The sequence below is a fragment of the Clarias gariepinus genome, chromosome 3 (genome assembly GCF_024256425.1).
Source record: "Clarias gariepinus isolate MV-2021 ecotype Netherlands chromosome 3, CGAR_prim_01v2, whole genome shotgun sequence".
Taxonomy (NCBI): Eukaryota; Metazoa; Chordata; class Actinopteri; order Siluriformes; family Clariidae; genus Clarias; species Clarias gariepinus.
In genome coordinates, this window is record NC_071102.1 from 14,400,623 (window position 1) to 14,409,285 (window position 8,663).

The following is an 8,663-nucleotide window of genomic DNA, read 5'->3' on the forward strand; positions in this document are numbered from 1 at the left end:
GAAAATAAATCATAGTGGTAAACTTGTTTATGTTAGTGTTAGTGTCACTGGTCGCCCTTTATTAAGGGACAGAGCCAGCTCCTCAGATGGGGTGGTGGTGGGCCCCCGCCAGTTACTGTAGCTGGGCTTCAGCCTTCTTTCTATTATCTACATGACAGAAAGAATATACTAAATCATGTTTAATAAATAGTTCAGTGATCGTGTAATCAAATATTACCTTTTGCAGAACGTTTTTGTGTTTGTTTCATTTTCACTTGACTTCTGGCTCCAGAAGGATTACACCTTATTCAAATAAGAAACCATAAATTCCTAGTCAGTATACATTGGTAATCTTAACCTTAAGAAATAAATGGCAGAAAAAGTAAATGCTTTCATTTAACAGCCAAAAGGATGCGGATGGGGTGTTTAATTATTTTGCATTATTATAAAAGGGGAGGCGATGTTAAATTTGCAATTTAATACACTCGCGCATTTACTCTGTCCGTTATTTTTTGCCAAGCCGGCTCTCTTTCTTTAGCCGATGCAGCCGTGTTGCTTTTTTTTTTTCATTATTATTGGCTTGGATTCCTCATATGCGTGCATTAAAACCTCTGTGAAGTATGCCGCTCTCTTTTTCCATTTTGACTCGTGAAATCGGTGATCTATTGAAAATGTCTGCATGAATGCACCGTGCACGCGCACTAACTCTGGGTAACCGGTAGACTGTTGATTAAACTTACTCTTATCAGGTGTTTTGGAACCAACATACTCGGGGTATGCGGGTTGGGGGTTAATTAACCCAGAGGTTAAGATTAACCAAATGGTAAGTTAACCAAGCTTTCTGGAATACCTTAAAAAAGAAATCTTTTTTAAATTTTATCCATTAAAAAAGCAACACTAGAAATTGAATTACTGGAGCGTCGCCTTAAGGTGAGAACTTGTGCGTATATTAATCTGTTGCATGTTAAAAGTGTTGTGTATATAAAGCAATGTCATTAAAAAACACCTTTTATTTTATTTTACTTTCATTGTTTTTCAGGAAATAAAGAAATGAACTGCGCAGCAGACCAGTGCAAAGAATTTAATAAAAGTAATTTTGACAAATCCTGTCTTCCATCTCTGTTGTGTGCAAAAATCTGTAGAGGTTCCTCTGGGCCATCTTCTTCAATACAAGTAAGGTGGCTTTCTTCCCTTATAGTGGCAATGTTGTGAAGCACAACACAAGCCACTATGATGTTGCATGCCCTCTCTGGAGTGGCCCAGAGCCCACGCAGACACTGAAACCTAGACTTGAGGATCCCTAGGGTCATCTCCACCTTGGCCCGTGTTCGGCTGTGAGCCAGGTTAAAGCATATCTGTGGTCCAGGATCAGGTTCAGGGTAGGGTGTCATTAAACAGGGCAGACAAGGGTATCCTCTGTCCCCCAGCAAGTAACCATTGTACTGTCCTGTAATGATTCAAATGTACAATACTTTATATTGCTTTATATATATATAAAACATTGTATAGAGCAAAACATACCCTGCTGAAATGTCTGGCATAATGATGACTTGTGGAAAATGCTGGCCATTTTGCATCATCATTAGTAATGATGTGAGTTGCCTCAAATATTAAAAAAGTAATAAGTTTAATGATTTTAACAAGGCAAAAAATTAAGCACACAAAATGAAGTTGTTACCTGTACATTGCTACTATAAATAGATTTCCAACATAGTCTCTCTCATTTATTGAAGGAGCTTTAAAAGGAATGTGGGTGCCATCAAATAGAATGGGTGCCACCCTGAAATAGAAAGTTATATATGGAAGAATTAAGTGTGTGTGTGCAGGATGAATACATGTATACAGTAGATATAAATAGTATGACTACATATTAAATATGCGTCATCGATTTTACTACAAAGGACAAACCTGCCACTCTGTGGAATTCCTCTTTAATGTCACACAGAGGTTTATGTCCAGGGAACTGTACACATGTGTAAGAAGTGTTTAAGTGCCAGACATACAGTTGCCTTTCCCACATGCTCTGCACGTTGTACAAAAAATGCCCTGACACAAAAAAACGAAGTGCTATGTACAGAATGTTTTCTAAGCGCAGACCCGCTGTTTGTAAAAATTTGCAATATGCGGTTTCAAGAGATGTGTTAAGTAAATTAACGACTCCATTGAAAATCAATAACGCTTTTAAATAATCATTAGGAAATGAAAAAACATCAATACGCGGTCTTATAACTCTCTCCGAAAAAAACCTTGTATAATTTGTGCCTCCACGTCCACGGGATCATCATCAAAAGTGCTTTTTATTAACTAGTTGAGTCTATACATGTAACAATAATCCAATTCTACAATTCCACAAAAAATCTAAATCAGTCTTGCACACTTAACACTTGAGGTCTAACTTGTGATACACGTTCATCCACCAATTTGTTGACCAGTCTGGTCACTTGCAAGTTCACTCTCAACTTGCAATTCTGTTGCTGTCAATTGCGGAAAACAGTCAGCGGGCCCCTTAGGCATGTCATCGGAAACATCAAGGCAAGGCAAGTTTATTTGTATAGCACATTTCATACACAGTGGTAATTCAAAGTGCTTTACATAAAAGAAAAGAAAATAAACATGAAATGAAATAAAAGATAATAGCAATAAGACATTTTAACAAAAACTTTTACATTTCATTTAAAATAAAAATAAATGCAGTTTGCAACAAAACTTTAAACTAATTAAAATTTAATAAAAAAAAATAAAAGACTAATTAAAACTAAAAAAACATAATTTAAAATAAAAAAAAAAAAAACAGTTAAAATTTTTTTTTTTTTTAAACAAAATAGTACAGTCAGTTCGGACGTAGCACAGTGCTCATTGAATAAATGCACAGCTGAACAGATGAGTTTTGAGTCTAGATTTAAATGTGACTAATGTTTTAGCACATCTGATCTCTTCTGGAAGCTGGTTCCAGCTGCGGGCAGCATAATGGCTAAAAGCGGACTCCCCTTGTTTTGTGTGAACCCTTGGTATTTCTAACTGACTCGATCCTAACGATCTGAGCGGTCTGTTAGGGTTATATTTAGTGAACATATCTGTAATGTATTTAGGTCCTAGGCCATTAAGTGACTTAAAGTAAAAGTACTTTAAAGTCTATCCTAAATGTTACAGGAAGCCAGTGTAAGGACCTGAGGACTGGTGTGATGTGCTCAGATTTTCTGGTTCTAGTCAGAATCCTGGCAGCAGCATTCTGGATGAGCTGCAGCTGTCTAATGGTCTTCTTGGGAAGGCCGGTGAGGAGACCATTACAATAATCCACCCTGCTGGTGATAAAGGCATGGACTAGTTTCTCCAAGTCTTGATTTGAGACAAAACATCTAATTCTTGCAATGTTTTTGAGATGGTAGTATGCTGATTTAGTTACTGCTTTGACATGACTACTAAAACTAAGGTCTGTCTCCAGAATCACCCCAAGATTCTTGACTTTATTTTTTGTTATCTGACCCCTAGAGTAAAGGTATGCATTCACCTTCAGAGCTTCTTCTTTGTTTCCAAATGCAATGACTTCAGTTTTCTCCTTGTTTAATTGAAGGAAATTCTGGCACATCCAACTGTTAATTTCATCAATGCATTTGCAGAGGGAGTCTATGGGGCTAAAATCATTTGGAGATAAGGCTTGGTAAAGCTGGGTATCATTAGCATAGCTGTGATAGGCAATTTGGTTCTTTCTCATTATCTGACTTAGAGGGAGCATATATAGGCTAAACAGGAGCGGTGCAAGAATTGAGCCTTGTGGGACTCCGCATGTCATGGACGTCCACTTGGACTTGTGCTCTCCTATACTTACATAATAACCTCTCCCTTCTAAGTATGACCTGAACCATTTGAGTACCATCCCAGAAAGCCCGACCCAGTTTTTCAGTCTTTCTATTAGTATGTTATGATTGACAGTGTCAAACGCAGTGCTGAGATCTAGCAGTACCAACACTGATATTTTGCCGGAGTCAGAATTTAAACGAATATCATTTATTATCTTTAGGAGCTCTGTCTCTGTACTGTGATGCGCTCGGAAACCAGATTGAAAACTGTCTAGGTATTCATTTGAGTTTAAATGGTTGTTCACCTGATGAAAGACAACCTTTTCAATAATCTTACCTGTAAAAGGAAGATTTGATATTGGTCTGTAGTTATTTAATACGGAGTTATCAAGATTATTCTTTTTTAGAAGTGGCTTAACAACTGCAGTTTTCAGAGAGTTTGGAAAAGTCCCAGAAAGAAGTGAGGTGTTCACCACTTCTAATAAATCTGTTTCCAAACAGTTTAACACACTTTTAAAAAAAGATGTAGGAAGTGTGTCAAGGTCGCAGGTTGACGATTTGAGGTGCTGTACTGTTTCTTTCAAGATTTTGCTATCAATTGCTTGAAAGACAGACATAGTAACTGTTTTGTGAGGTTGTGTTTCAGTTTTTCTAATCCCTGCACAACTTGATGTGTTAATAGCCCTCTTAATATTACTGATTTTCTCAGAGAAAAAGAAAGCAAACTCATTGCATTAGCTGTCAGAGAGCATTTCAATAGGAATCTGACTTGGTGGGTTTGAACAATCAGCTGGTATTCAGTGTGAGAATACCAGCTGATTGTTCAACACTAACAGGAACTGGAAAGCAATCACTTACTTCCCATGTACGCACACTGTAACCCAGTACTCGATATCAACTTCTTACATTAACACAGAACTAACTAGAAGGAGGCTGCTGAACTTTCCGTCTTCTCCTGTGCACTGCGTCTCTCTTCCTGCCTGCCGTATAGCTCCGCCTCCTCATGACATGGCAGCCATGCTGCAACTCTGATTGGCCAGAATCTTCTGGGTCTTAAAGGGATCCGGGCCTTTTGTACACACACACACAAAAATAAAATATCTCTGACTTCAAATGTTGCATTTTAAAGCTATACCACCAGTATGAAAAACTGTTAAATGTCAGACGATGCCAGAGCTTTCACAAAATTCCAACACCCAGAACTCAAAACTGCGTACAGAAAAGGCAGCAAAACGGTTACTCCATTTACCAACTCCCCCTTAGCAGTCCACCCTTGTTTATTAACGCACCTGCAGACACACCTCACACACTTTATAAGTCATACTAAGCCCTGTATTTAAAATGATTCACAAATATTTTTTTCTTACTCTGTGCTTGTACCTTTACCCAATTTTCCTTAGCAGCCCACCTGATTAGTAATGCACCTGCAGACACACCTCACACACATACACCATACAAGTCGTACTAAGCTTTATATTCAATATATGATTAACGTTCCAGTATTTCTTACTCATGCCCCTCCCCAGTTGCTGATCTCAGTCTACCCTGCTGGGGGTTTATGCCCGCAGGCTCTCTGCCGCTCCTTGCTTTTGCTCTGACTTGTCCTGCCCTTTTGTGACAACAGTTTTTCATGTTTTTCATCAGGTTTGTTGTATTAACACACTAATCTATTGCCTTTAACATGTGACACTAACCGTCAGCACCTGTTTATCGCCGTGCCTTAATAATACATTTCTCTAAGCCAAGAGGAGCATTGCAAGAAGATTTTAGGAAAAATAGTTATTGTCCAAAAAACTATTGAAAAAAGAATAAAATGAAGTTAATAACAACTTTACTGAAAGTGGCTGTTATAGATTAATTTATATAAAGATTAGGTTTCAAATTAAACCAACAAGATGGAAAGTCCTTTGGTATACTTTTTAAAATCTATTTATTTATAGGCTGGAAACTCTAAATGAACTTCTGATTTTGGTCTTGCCTTCCTGGGATGGTCATCATGTAAGCCAGGTTGATCAGGTGCTTGAAAAGTTTGATGAAACCTTATTTCTTTGGTTGTTAGGATGCTTTATAAAAACATAAATAATAAAATAAACTGAAATAAAGACCTAAAAATCCACCACTTTATCTATCAGTCATATCCTTCCATCTTTCCTCTCCTCTATATATATACTGAACAAAAATATAAACGCAACACTTTTGTTTTTGCTCCCATTTTTTATGAGATGAACTCAAAGATCTGAAACATTTTCTACATACACAAAATAACCATATCTTTCAAATATTGTTCACAAATCTGTCAAAATCTGTGATAGTGAGCACTTCTCCTTTGCCGAGATAATCCATCCCACCTCACAGGTGTGCCATATCAAGATGCTGATCTGACATCATGAGTAGTGCACAGGTGTACCTTATACTGCCCACAATAAAAGGCCACTCTGGAATGTGCAGTTTTGTCTCACAGCAAAATGCCACAGATGCCACAAGCATTGAGGGAGCGTGCAGTTGGCATGCTGACAGCAGGAATGTCAACCAGATCTGTTGCTCGTGCATTGAATGTTCATTTCTCCACCATAAGCCGTCTCCAAAGGTGTTTCAGAGGATTTGCCAGTACATCCAACCAGCCTCACAACCGCAGAAGACGTGTAACCACCCCAGCCTACGACCTCCACATTCAGCATGTTCACCTCCAAGATCATCTGAGACCAGCCACTCAGACAGCTGCTGAAAAAATCGGATTGCATAACCAAAGGATTTCTGCACAAACTGTTAGTAACAGTCTCAGGGAAGCTCATCTGCATGCTCGTCGTCCTCATTGGGGTCTCGACTTGACTCCAGTTCTTTATCGTAACGGATTTTGACAGATTTGTGAACAATATTTGAGAGATGTGGTTATTTTGTTTATGTAGAAAATGTTTCAGATCTTTGAGTTCATCTCATTAAAAATGGGAGCAAAAACAAAAGTGTTGCGTTTATATTTTTGTTCAGTGTATATATATTGTATTCTATTATTATGTATATATAAGGTATTATATACCTAATTAAAAAGAAAACTATACACAGAATGTAAATTATTAATTTATGTAAATGTAAACTTGCGGTCACTATAACAAAAGTTTGACTTCAATCTCCTCTTTATTTAAATATTAAAACAGGAAACAGTTCTTTAATTATAGAAAATTTTATTTTAAAAAAGCAAGCACACAAGCATTGTTCAAAAACACTGGACATAGGAAAGAGAGAAAGAGAGAGAGGCATAAGGCCAGACAGTGAACAAGTAGGATATCTAAGATCAAGGCGAAACAAAACAAAAAAGATTTTTTTCAACAACCAGTTTTCCCCGCTTACTTTTAAAATGGTTAAAATAACATAATATGATCACATAATATCTGGATAATATCTGCCTCTTAAAAAACTTTCTGTAATAGTAATCACTGTCAGATAGATTCACAGTTTCTGGTTCACAGTATTTTTTTTTTCCAATTTACTATAATTTCTTTAATTAGTACTAATTAGGCCCTGGGATCCATATTATCTTTAATTGCATCTATTTTATCTACCTTTTAAATAATATAGCATGGGGGTTGTATGTCTCAGTTTATAGTAATTCATTGTAACATTACACCCACTTGGTTTCACAGTATCTTTGCATTGCACATGTTTTATTTCCATGTTTCTATCTCAAGTATTTTCATGTTGTTTTCTGTTTTTTGGCTGGCCATTTTTCAGTGATTTTCAGTGTTTGAGTTTTCATTAAGTAAAGCTGCTTAATGTCCTGCCACATTCCCCATTTTTGCAGATACCTGACTGGGTTATTTAATTACAAAATTGTTAGATCAGAATTTTCTGGTCATGTCAGCACAATTTGGACTGTTCAACAAAAGTTTGTCCTTCAAAGGAAACCATAACAGTGAGGCTAGCAGTAGGTAATGACAGCTGTGGCAGCCAATAGCGGCAGCACTAGTTATATTTAAATGTCAACTTTTTTTCTTAAGCACATCATCAATATTTATTTAAATACAGTACATGCATTGTTGAAAAACAAAAGAAATAAAAAAGTACATATATTTGATTTACTGGCAAGATCCTAAGTTGCTTGTCATTAAGACATTTTACCAGTGTTGACTGTCTAACAGAAATCCTGATACTTAAAATGGTAAATCACAGTCTTAGCCAATGTATAGTAAAACATCTTAGTCTTATCAATATGTATTAATCTGTATAACAAAACATTTTTTTTCTCATTTAAAATTCAAGTAAATTACATCTTACAGATTATACATGATTATAATCGATTTTTAGAAATCTTCAGTGCATTACAAACAGACAGAAGTCATTTTTATAGACAGTCACGGCATGGAATACTAACATTAAAAATGCAGCCTTCAACTCTGGAACTAAATACCAAAACATCAAGTCACATTTACAGTAGACATATTAAACATAACTCAAAATCTCACAATATTACAGTATACTTACTAAGGAACTTCTCTGCAGTTGTAAGCAATCTTCTTTGCATTCAACTAGCTTTTTAGTTTTTTGAATGATGTATTATTGCATGCAGTCCTGTTAATATAAAGTAAGATAAATTTAGCAGAAGGTCATTATTTTCATAACCCTAATCCACAGCAGGGTTACATGTATAGTAATAACATCACATAGTTGGCAAAAGATCACATACACATTGGTTAAAGATATTCTCTTAGTTAATTAAATTACAATTTCGATTACAATTTTATTTATATAGCACTTTTAACAATAATCATTGTCTCAAAGCAGCTTCACAAAATGAGAAGAACATTTATGGAAGTGTGTATGAGTGAGAAAAAATGTGTTTAGATAATAATGAGAGTGTCCCTGATGAGCAAGCCCAGAGTGTCAGCATCAGTA